Source organism: Platichthys flesus, chromosome 6, assembly GCF_949316205.1.
Source record: "Platichthys flesus chromosome 6, fPlaFle2.1, whole genome shotgun sequence".
Lineage (NCBI taxonomy): Eukaryota > Metazoa > Chordata > Actinopteri > Pleuronectiformes > Pleuronectidae > Platichthys > Platichthys flesus.
In genome coordinates this window covers 1,480,040-1,490,564 of record NC_084950.1, presented here as the reverse complement: position 1 = coordinate 1,490,564, position 10,525 = coordinate 1,480,040, and the positions used below count along the sequence as shown (strand labels likewise).

Here is a 10,525-nt window from a genome sequence, read left to right as displayed (position 1 = left end):
TTTTTTAAATCAAAGGTTCTATTATTGGTGTGAAACAAGTACAGAGATATAGAGGTTCACTTGAAATGTACAGAACAAAAACAAAATACTACTAGAACAACTACTACTTCTACTACTGCTGCTGCTGTTAATGTCTGTTTATTATCACCTCCACCATGGAAGTTATGTTTTCATTTATTTAAGGGACTGATATTTTTGAGTGTGAGCAATTCGGTGCAGATCAAAATAATAATCTGGATAAAGTGAATTTAAATGTTTTTTCATCAGGAGACTTTAATGTAAAACATGTATTTGCTTCCACAGTTGATTCAGATAAATATACTTTTTTTCCAATAACTTCAGGAGAGTGAACTAATGAACCTGTTTATAGTTCACTTCTAAACCAAACTGCTGACAGATGCCCTCATCTCTACCATTCTGATTCAGGATGGATGGATCAGGGGTGGGGGGGGGGTGGGGGGGAGTAGATCGAGCAGATGGGGGAATTTCTCCTCATGGAAAAGAGGGAGGAAGGGGTGAGAGGAGGAGGAGGAGGAAGGAGGACAGAAGTTCAGTTGGACAGACAGAGAGCTGGAGAGCTAAAGATAAGAGAGGGGAGGGAGATGGAGGTTGCTGGTGGTGGGTGTGTGTTTGTGTGCATGTGTGCGTGTGTGTGTGTGTGTGTGTGTGTAGGAGGAATAAAAAGCAAATGGGTTAGAGGATTTGGATGCAGTGAGCATATCCATCAGGGGATCTTTCCTGGTATCAAACTGGGGCGATCAGTGATAAAAAGTCAACCTGGAAACAGCTGTAGCTGCAGTGGGAGTTCACTGGGCTGCAAATAGGCCCTTCTGCCCCCCCCCCCCCCCCCCTAGAGCCACGCTTGTTGCCTTTATAATGACTGCAAAAGCCAGTAATACACGTTTCTTACACTCGGCCTGGTGCTGATGGCCTTTGTGCCCGGCGCCATTTTCACACATCTACATTGCCCCACAAGATCTGTAAATAATAACGCTTCCCCATCTCAATACTCTTCCTCCATTGGTATGACCACTACAGAATCCACCCCCCCCCCCTTTACTTTCTGCACTTCATCTCCCTCCTCGACCCTAAAAAATAAAAAAAAGCGCTTCACAAAAGAAAAGATAAATGAAAAGAGGAGAGAGGGTTTTTCTTCTTCCTGCTGCGCCCCACCCTTTTTCTAGATAGAGAGAGGGAGGGAAAACGAAGAAGAGGGGGAAAAAAAACATAATTTATCTGTGTATTATCAAGAAAGGCAGACACTTTAATCAGTCAGCTATGAAGTCAGTATTTCCATTCTTATCTGTCGCAGGAGTGGAAATGGAGAGGAGATAGCGTTCTGGGAGCCCATCGGTGGGCAGGAATGATAATGGGGGGGTGGGGGTTGCGGGGTGGAGGAGGGGGGGCAGGGCTCGGCTATTGGACCGCTGTGTCAGCGCTATCTGCACCCATTATCAACGGCCTTATCGGCCCTACCATCAGCCTCGCTGTAATGGGGCCAGTTCAACTTTCCACATTATCATACTGCCAAGACCTGGTTAGCCAAGGCTAGGGGTCTGGCTGGAGACAGGGGGCGGGGGGGCGGGGGGGCTATGGCTAGAAGAAAAGAAGGGGGTGATAGAGAAGTGGAGGCAGAAGGGGAGAGATAAAGAGAGTGGAGAAAAAATAACAGCAGAGGGTTGAGAGGAGGTGATTTAAAAGAGAGATGTAAGAAGCAAACATAATAAAGTTTATATAAATAACAAACAGCTGATGTCTGTGTTGCACTTCCTGCTTCTGTTCCCTCACATTAGAATCATGTTACAGCTTCATTAATCTGACGTTAAGTTCTACAGATCGCTGGAGATTCCCCCCCCCCCCCCCACTGGTCTCAAACAACACTCAAACAGACAGGAGGAAAATTAAGGAGTGAAGATTTATTTTGAAAAGGCTTTGATGAGGTCGTTTCACTGCAGAAACTAACGATCTTGTTGTAGCTGCTAAAAATCAACTTTCCTCTCATTTCAAATTAGTCCATTTCTCCTGTGAGGTCAGACGAGGCTCAATTTAAATATAAGACATATTAAATATGTATTTATTAAGGTAGGACTGTGCATGAAAACCGTATCAATAATTATAGCAATCATTCAGTTTCAATATATCAATATCTTGATTATTTTGATGAGGATGTTTCATTATAGATATAAATAATCTAAAATATTCATTTTTCCAAAAAGGGATTTAATTCAACTATAAGATATATTGAATATATTAAACGGATGCTTCAGGTATAGGTGGGGAAATAAAACATCACAATACAATTTTCATCATTAGCAATATAACAAAGGTTTAATAACTAGCTTTTAATTCTCTAAATATCAGTACTTGAATTATTATTAATGTCAGCATCTGCCCCCAGAAGTTAATATTGTTTCTACATTGTTTATTGGTTCAGTCTGAGCTGCACTGAGCTGTAAAGGTGAATAAAGTTTGATTGATTGTAATTTAACTAAACATTTGTACTAATTTACTGATTTATATTAAATCCTGCAAATGTGATTTCTGATCACCTGTGGCACACATTCCATGTAGTCTGGGAGCATAGGCCAGATACGCACACCTATCACACCACTGCACACACACTGCAAAGACACACACACACTGCAAAGACACACACACCACCATTTGATTGGCAGCTCACTTATCAGTCAGGGAGCCAGAGCACCACGGTTTACACAAGCACAAAGCAATCTAAAGGCCCGGATCACTGCAGCACTACTGACTCACATGAGTCATAATGTACACACTGAGAGAGAGAGGGGGGGGGGAGAGAGAGAGAGAGAGAGAGAGAGAGAGAGAGATATTAATAGAGACTGAGAGAGAGGGATAGGGAGAGGGAGAGAGAGAGAGAGATTAATAGAGACTGAGAGAGAGAGAGACTAATAGAGACAGAGAGACACAGAGGGACAAACAGAGAGACCGGGAGTGAGAGAGTCAGAGAGTGAAAGAGACAAACAGAGGGAGAAAGAGTGAGACACAGGAAGAGAGGGAGAGAGAGAGAGAGAGAGACAAACAGAGAGTGAGAGACACACAGAGAGAGTGAGAGAGGCAGAGAATGAGAGAGCGACAAACAGAGGGAGAGTGAGAGAGACAAACAGAGGGAGAGAGAGACAAACAGAGAGAGAGACAAACAGAGGGAGAGCGAGTGAGAGAGAGAGAAACAGAGGGAGAGATAGTGAGACACAAGGAGAGGGGGAAGCCTGATACGTTACTCGAGGCCCGGCTCTGTCTCACATTGATAAATATAATCAAACATAAAAACATTAAATTTAACATGAGTAAACCACTTAATGAGTTTTATCGCCCTCTGTTGGCAGCCGGAGGAACTGCAGCGACAACAGGCTCAGGTGCTTCGGTCACAACATGTGATTTTAATAAAAACGTTTCCGGAGGATTTTTAAGGCCTGAAAATGATCAAGTGTGCAGGTCATCAGTGTGTGAGTGTGTGTGTGTGTGTGTGTGTGTGTGTGTGTGTGTGTGTGTGTGTGTGTGTGTGTGTATAGACGGTGGTAGGAGCCACTGGTCTAGACCTCGTCTGTTGTCTGCGGCCCCCAAGAGGCTCCTCCAGCTCCTCCTCCTCCTCCTCCTCCTCTTCTCCTCAACTACCTCCTCCTCTCCTGGACTTAACTGTTCAAACAGACCTGGATCCTTCCCTTCACTTAATAAAGGAAAATCTAACTCTCAAGTTTAAACTGTCATCAGCCAGATTTTACTCCATAATGATCCGTTGTCTCCGGCACCATCTTGGATTTTTGAAACCAGAAGAAACTATATTTAGTGGGGGGGGGGGGGGGGGGGGAAGCCCAACCGCTGCATCACATGAAACACACTTTATTATTCTATGAGAAATCAACAAACATGTCATAAAAACACCCTCTCACGCATATTAAGCTAAGACCTGAATCGTCTGTTGATCCGGACACACACAACGTTTTATGGAAATCTGTTTTTGCATAAACCTTCAGACTAAAAGACAAACAACGAGGAAGTAGGTGACGAGCCTTCAACTCAGACATGAACACAAAATATAAACAGCTTCCTGCAACAAAACAAGAAATTTGATATTGTCACTTTTATTTTTAAATGTTATAAAATTATTTCGGAAGATAAATGTCAAAGCCCTAAATGCCTGTATTTTATTCTGAAGGATTTTGAATGCACATCAGAAGTTAACTGGTTAACTACTTAAATACAAGGTTTCCCAGCAGCAGTGACATGAGGCTTTTTTTCCAGTCTGAGGCCAAGTGAACAGGAGCAGGTGCTCATGGGTTCAAAGGTCAGTGCGACTGAATGTGTGTCTTTGTGTGTACGAGTGTGTGTCACGATCTTATTTTCTTTACAGGCAGAGACACACACACCCTCCCCTCGTCTTGTCAGGCTGCCACGACCTTTGACTCTTTGTCTGTTTGTTCGGTTTTAATATCAGTGATTCGGTGAATTCGGTTGCATTTAATTGTCGGGGGTGGTTGTCAATTCTGTGTGTGTGTGTGTGTGTGTGTGTGTGTGTGTGTGTGTGTGTGTGTGTGTGTGTGTGTGTGTGTGTGTGTGTGTGTGTGTGTGTGTGTGCGTGGCTGTAAAAGCAGGTCAGGTGGTGTTGTTTGCCCAGGTTGCCTTTACACCCTGGAACAGAGCGCTCAGCACAGTAGGAGCAAATGGTCTGTCTTATCTCTGCCACTGGGGGGGCCTTGTCATAACACTGGCTGCCTCTTTCTCACACACACTCACACACACGCACACACACGCACACACACGCACACAAACGCACGGTCCTTCGGTTGTCCACAGCCGTTCGGACCACAGATCAGAGCCACGGGTTCCACGTTTTGACTGAGTGAGGTTTTATGCTCACTCCACTCTGACGTCCCTGAATCACTGATGGTCGCTCGTGTGTTTTTCACGCCTCAGCTGGACGGCGCCTCGAGGGGACAAGACACGGACACTTTGGTTTCTCTGGTTAAACATCCGCCGGCTTGAACAGAGAGCGTGCCGGCCGCGAGTTAAGCCCTTCGCCAAGCTCCCGGGAGGAGCCGGCCCGCTGGTGATTACCACTCGAGCAAACAGTTTGGACGTAGATTACGCTACCAGTGGTCGAAGTGGCGTTTCTCCTCTCCTCCCTGCGAGGAGGCGTCAGCGCCAAGGTCAAGGGTGAAAGCGTTTACAACGGCGGCGCGTTGAGGAACCATAATTCACCACGAGGCTGTCCCCTGGGTAAATAGCAGGAAAGAGTAATAACTCATCCACACACTGAACACAAATGGTGTTTCCTCTGTAACCCTGCCCGCTTCCCCCTTTAGTGGGTCCACCACACACACACACACACACACACACACACACACACACACACACACACACACACACACACACACACACACACACACACACACACACACACACACACACACACACACACACACACACACACACACACACACACACACACACACACACACACACACACACACACACACACACACACACACTCTCCATCAGCCACAGTGCAAACACACATTAACACAAACCCGTCAACAGGAGCACAACCTCCACGTTTCTCTTGATTGACTGACCTGAGAACTGCCGCTTTTCGAAAGGCCCATTTTTAACAAGTCAAGTTCAACAGTGTGTCGGCCACACACGACCTACACACTATTGACCATGACCCCGTTCACACACACACACACACACAACATTAGCTGGGTGCGTGCGTGGGTATGACGGACTGCCGTCATTTGCGGCTCACACATGACGCTATCTGATCGCGGGCATGAGAATCGTCTGACGCCCAATCAGCCACCATCTCTCCAGTTTGATATCTGTCAGATCAACGCAGAGCGAGTCATCCTGCTGATGCTGCTGCTTTCCTCCCCGTCTCCCCCTCCCACTTCATGTTTCACGCCTCAACCAGAGAAGAAGGTTTAAATAAAAAAAAATCACTTTAAAGAAAAACCACCCTGGAGATAGTCATCGCCGAAAACACCAAACATTTCCCAACATGTCTGTGCTTATCGTACACAGAATCTGAGATGAGTAATACGTGGTATTAATTCTAATTAAATTAATCAATGACAATGCTTGTTAGGGAGGAGACGCGGTGGGTGGTGGGGGGGGGGGGGGGGTGGGAGAAAAGATTGAGGGAGAAAAGAAATGCATTCACACCTATCATCTAATTATACAACAACATTAATCCCATTAGGGCTGTGACTGATTGCCAGGGTCCGAGCCCGGCTGCTGCTGCCTGGGCCTGTTGTTGTTGCAGTGGAGCCTCAGCTCCGGCCTGCTCCTGCCTGATAACAACTCTAATCTCACTTGGCCATCTCTATCTGCACCGGAGATCAGGCCCCGCGGCTTATCGAAAGTTCACATCAAGCTAAAAGCAGAACAAAGAAGGAGAGAACACACACACACACACACACACACACAGGGGAAGGCAGCCACAGAGGCACTGTGTGAGTCTTCTGGGTGTGCGTTTGTGTGTATGTCGGTGGAATTTAGACGTGCTTGTGTGTTTTATTTTACTTTGGCTCACAAAGAATGAATTAATCTCTCGACTGTGTGTCCATAGACCGATCATGTGACCTCCGCCTGGTCAGAGAGAGACACACACACACACACACACACATTAAACTAAACACAACTTTTACCTAAACATTAAATAAGCCATCTTCTCTGTGAGCTTCAAAGAAACTCATTGTTTTCTAAAAAGGAAAATGAAGAGAAGGTGTAGAAGAAGAGGAGAAGAGGAGGAGGAAGTGTGGAGAGGAGGAGGTGAGTGTGCTGGTTTCCTTGTCGGGCCCCAGCAGACGTCCTGCTCTGAGCTGTGGGAGGCAGCGTATTATTCATGCTGACCTCTGAGCTCCAGCTCTGATGTCACAGGCACCGAGCGTTCACACACAGCCGGCCAATCAGCAGCGAGGATCTTCAGCGTTATCTCCCTGTGATCAGCAGGCCTCCTTATCAGCCTCCTGCATCTCCACAGGAGGGGGGGGGGGAGCAGCTGGCTGGGCTGCCATTAAAAACACACCACACCACATTCATCCACCATTTATGTATTCCACACACTTTTTCCTCTCTATCTCTTTCTTCCCACTATCTACCTCCACTCCTCCTCTTCTCCTCCCTGTTATCACAGCACATCTCTGTCTCTCCTGCTCTCCCTCCGCTCCTTCTCTTCTTTTAATTATCAGGAGATCCCCCCCCTCCAAGCCAATCGCAAACAAAACCACCAACAACAACATGACAACGCTGGGAAAATGTCATGCACATGCCAGATGTAATTACAACGTGCCCTCCATCCTCCATCCTCCATCTCTCCTTCCATCTGCCCAGCCCCCCCCCCCCTCCCTCTCTCTCTTTTGCTTTCTGCCGTATCAGCGGGAGCGATCGCCGCCAAGTTTTATCACGTCTCCAATCTCAACCGCCAAAATATAAGCCCAGGGATCCCGCCTCAGTGGGCTGCCTGCCTGCTATCTCCCCATCGAGGAGAGACGCCTTATCAGGCTGAAGGATCACCAACCGTTGGGGAGGATGACGCACAAAGAGACACAGACAAATATCTATCTGCTACACAAACACCCCCTTCTCCTCCTCTGCTCTGGGCCTCCAGAAAACCCTGGACTTAATCCATTGTCGTTGCTGGGAAGAGGGGGGGGGGGGGGATCCAAGAAGATCCAGGCAGTGTTGTCTTAATGTACACCTCTGTTGTTTGGGGGGTGGGGGGGCTGTTGCTGCTGTTAACTGTTGCTTTTCTGTGTGTTTCTTCTTTTTTAAAACAGGTCATTTCAGGGCAGAGAACCAGGAGTGAAAGCTTCCTACTGACAAACGACTCCAGTTGTAGGAGGAGCACAAGAAATACCAGTTTGAAATTTGTTTGAGTTTGAACTGGTGCCAAAATAAAACTTCATACGATACAAGAACAATATTCAGAACTTAATTAATACTGAATTTCAGGGAATCTTCTGATTAAATAATCAAATCTAAAAGATCAGATCTTCATTGAACAGCAGGAAGCACCTGTCACCTCCTCGTCATCACAGGCTACCACCAGTTCCACAGAAGATCCTTTTACATACGTGAGAACTGACTTAGAATTAACTTTAACTGAAAAAAAACGGTTGTTTCATCCATTTACCCACCAAGTCACTTAATAACAAGAACAGGATTTTCAGTCTTTGAGTCTTTGACAAGAGAAGAAGACAAACAACTGGTGGGAGAAGTTATTCTGCAACTTTAAATTGTTCTGATGATGAAATAGATAAATAGAATAAAAGAATAAATGCATAAACATACCAAAAGTATCATGGTGTTATCTGACAGAGACCAATCCATTAACCAATCAGTGTCCAGCGTACGTATGATGAGGACAGGACGTGATCATGTGATGAAAAGTTTGAAACTGATCCAATCAAATGTAAACAACGTCCACACTCACACACCTGAGAACACATTTATAAACGCTGGTCCTGCGATGTAAACAGGAAGTAGATTGTTTACCACTACTGCTTAGTTACACAAAGTCCAACACAAGAGGATCAGCGATGGTGAAAAGGAACAACAAAGTGGAACTGTTACTGGTATTAAGTGTTAGTGACTCTTTACCGCTGGCAGTGGAGTCAGGTGACGGATGGGAACCAATCAGGAACTGAGACATTTTGTTTACAGAAGTCTCAGCTTCAGGGGCTGGAGGAGAGGGAGCATGAAGCCGGGGTCATTCTTCATCTTCAGAGCATAATTCAAACCTCAACACTGAATTCACAGTTACTGTTTTACAGCTTTTACTGTGAAGGCGCCGCTGACTTTCCATTAAGACCAGTTTAACACCAGAAAAAAAAAACACTGGATCCCAGCTGTAGGAGTGAAGAAACCAGTGAGAACAAACCATCAGTTGAACAATGTCAAACAGCATTAATGAGTCGTATGAATCATTATCAAACAGGAAGTCGGGGCTGTATTACTGCGATAATAAAACCCTGTGACCCGGCTGGCATCTGTCATATCAGTACGAGCACGCTGGAAACAACATGGTGGACACAATGCATGAGTAGTAATGGTAGTAGTGGTGGTGGTGGTGGTGGTGGCACCCCTACTTCAGTTGAACCCCCCCCCCCCACAAACACACACACACACACACACAAACACACACACACCCCAGCCCAACAAAGTCCTTATCACTCTCTCTCCCTCCTATCAAAATGTCTGCCAAATCACAAGAGAGTCACGGGGCTGAGAGCCTCGCTGGCCTCGACAGCAGCCGGGACCCGGTGCACGGGGAAGCACGGTGGACCAGGAGCACTGATAAAGACGGCCATGACACCCCAGAGACCCACACATGTACACACACACACACACACACACACACACACTCTCTCTCTCTCTCTTGCATACACGCCAAGTCTAGCCTGGGTTTATCAGCCCCGGGGTCTGGAATACATCTCCAGGCCTGGCTGCTGGCTTCAGTGGAGGTGTCTGCTGGGAGTTCACAGCTGATAGGCCTCTCTATGGAAACAGATATGGACAAACAGGAAGTGACAATCGCTAAAGGCTCCTCGTGGCGCTCCAGAAAAAACGTCATCTGGAGAAATCCTCAGCAGATTCACCTGATCGCCACACACACACACATCCACTTGAAACACGGGCTTGTTGCCGGTGTGGATGGGCTGTGAACACAAACCCTGCAGGAATCGAACGTTGTGTCCGACCTCCTGCTGGATGTTCCCCACACGTTCCTGCTGTTGGGAACGAGTCTGACCCGGAACGATCTCCTGCTGCTGCTGCGCCACGGGGAAAAACCTCCACTACAGAAAGTGTCCGAACCCAATTCTCCAGACTTTTCACTGCTTCGGTAGCTTGATGGAAACACTGATCTCTTCCTCTGGACTTGTTGTGACCATTAGAGAGAAATGTGGCCTGTGAGGGCATTTCTTTAAATAACAAAAATCACACATCTGTGTAACTACTTTGTAGATTCAATATTTCTTTGGTTTCTCTCTAATTTTACCTTTAGATTTAAAGACACTCAGGATCCTATCATAAGTGTCAACTCAACAAATCCCATTAATCTGTATTAAAGTAATCTGCTGCTAAATTTTGCTTTTTGAAAGAGCAGGTTTCAGCTAACACGATGTCAAGATTATTATTATTATTATTAGTATTAATAGTTCAACGTGATAAAAACTTACTAAAACAAACAGTGATGTCATGGTTTCAATTTCCAAATGTACACATCCACACTTTTCTCTCCGAACTCCGGTGAATTCACAGTAAATTCACAACGAGCACAACATACATGATTAATGTGTTTTCTATATAAACTGGGAGCATCGGTTCTGCAGCGATAAAGCTTCACACGTCTCTATAAACAGGAAGCTCTCGTCAGGAGACCAGACCGAGACGAGGGACGTTCCAAGCGGCCGTAAGACGCATTATTGAGTTAGAGGGACGGATGAAAAAAGAAAAGATCCAATTGTGAGCAGCTATCAGCAGCGAGGATCAG

The 10,525-nt window shown here is 46.0% G+C and overlaps 1 protein-coding gene across 2 annotated transcripts in view; it reads right to left on the bottom strand.

Annotated features, from left to right (window-relative positions):
• The window catches only part of zfpm1 (zinc finger protein, FOG family member 1), a 72,936-nt gene that overhangs the window by 61,006 nt on the left and 1,405 nt on the right, over positions 1 to 10,525 (bottom strand). The gene's annotated exons all lie outside the window — the stretch shown is intronic.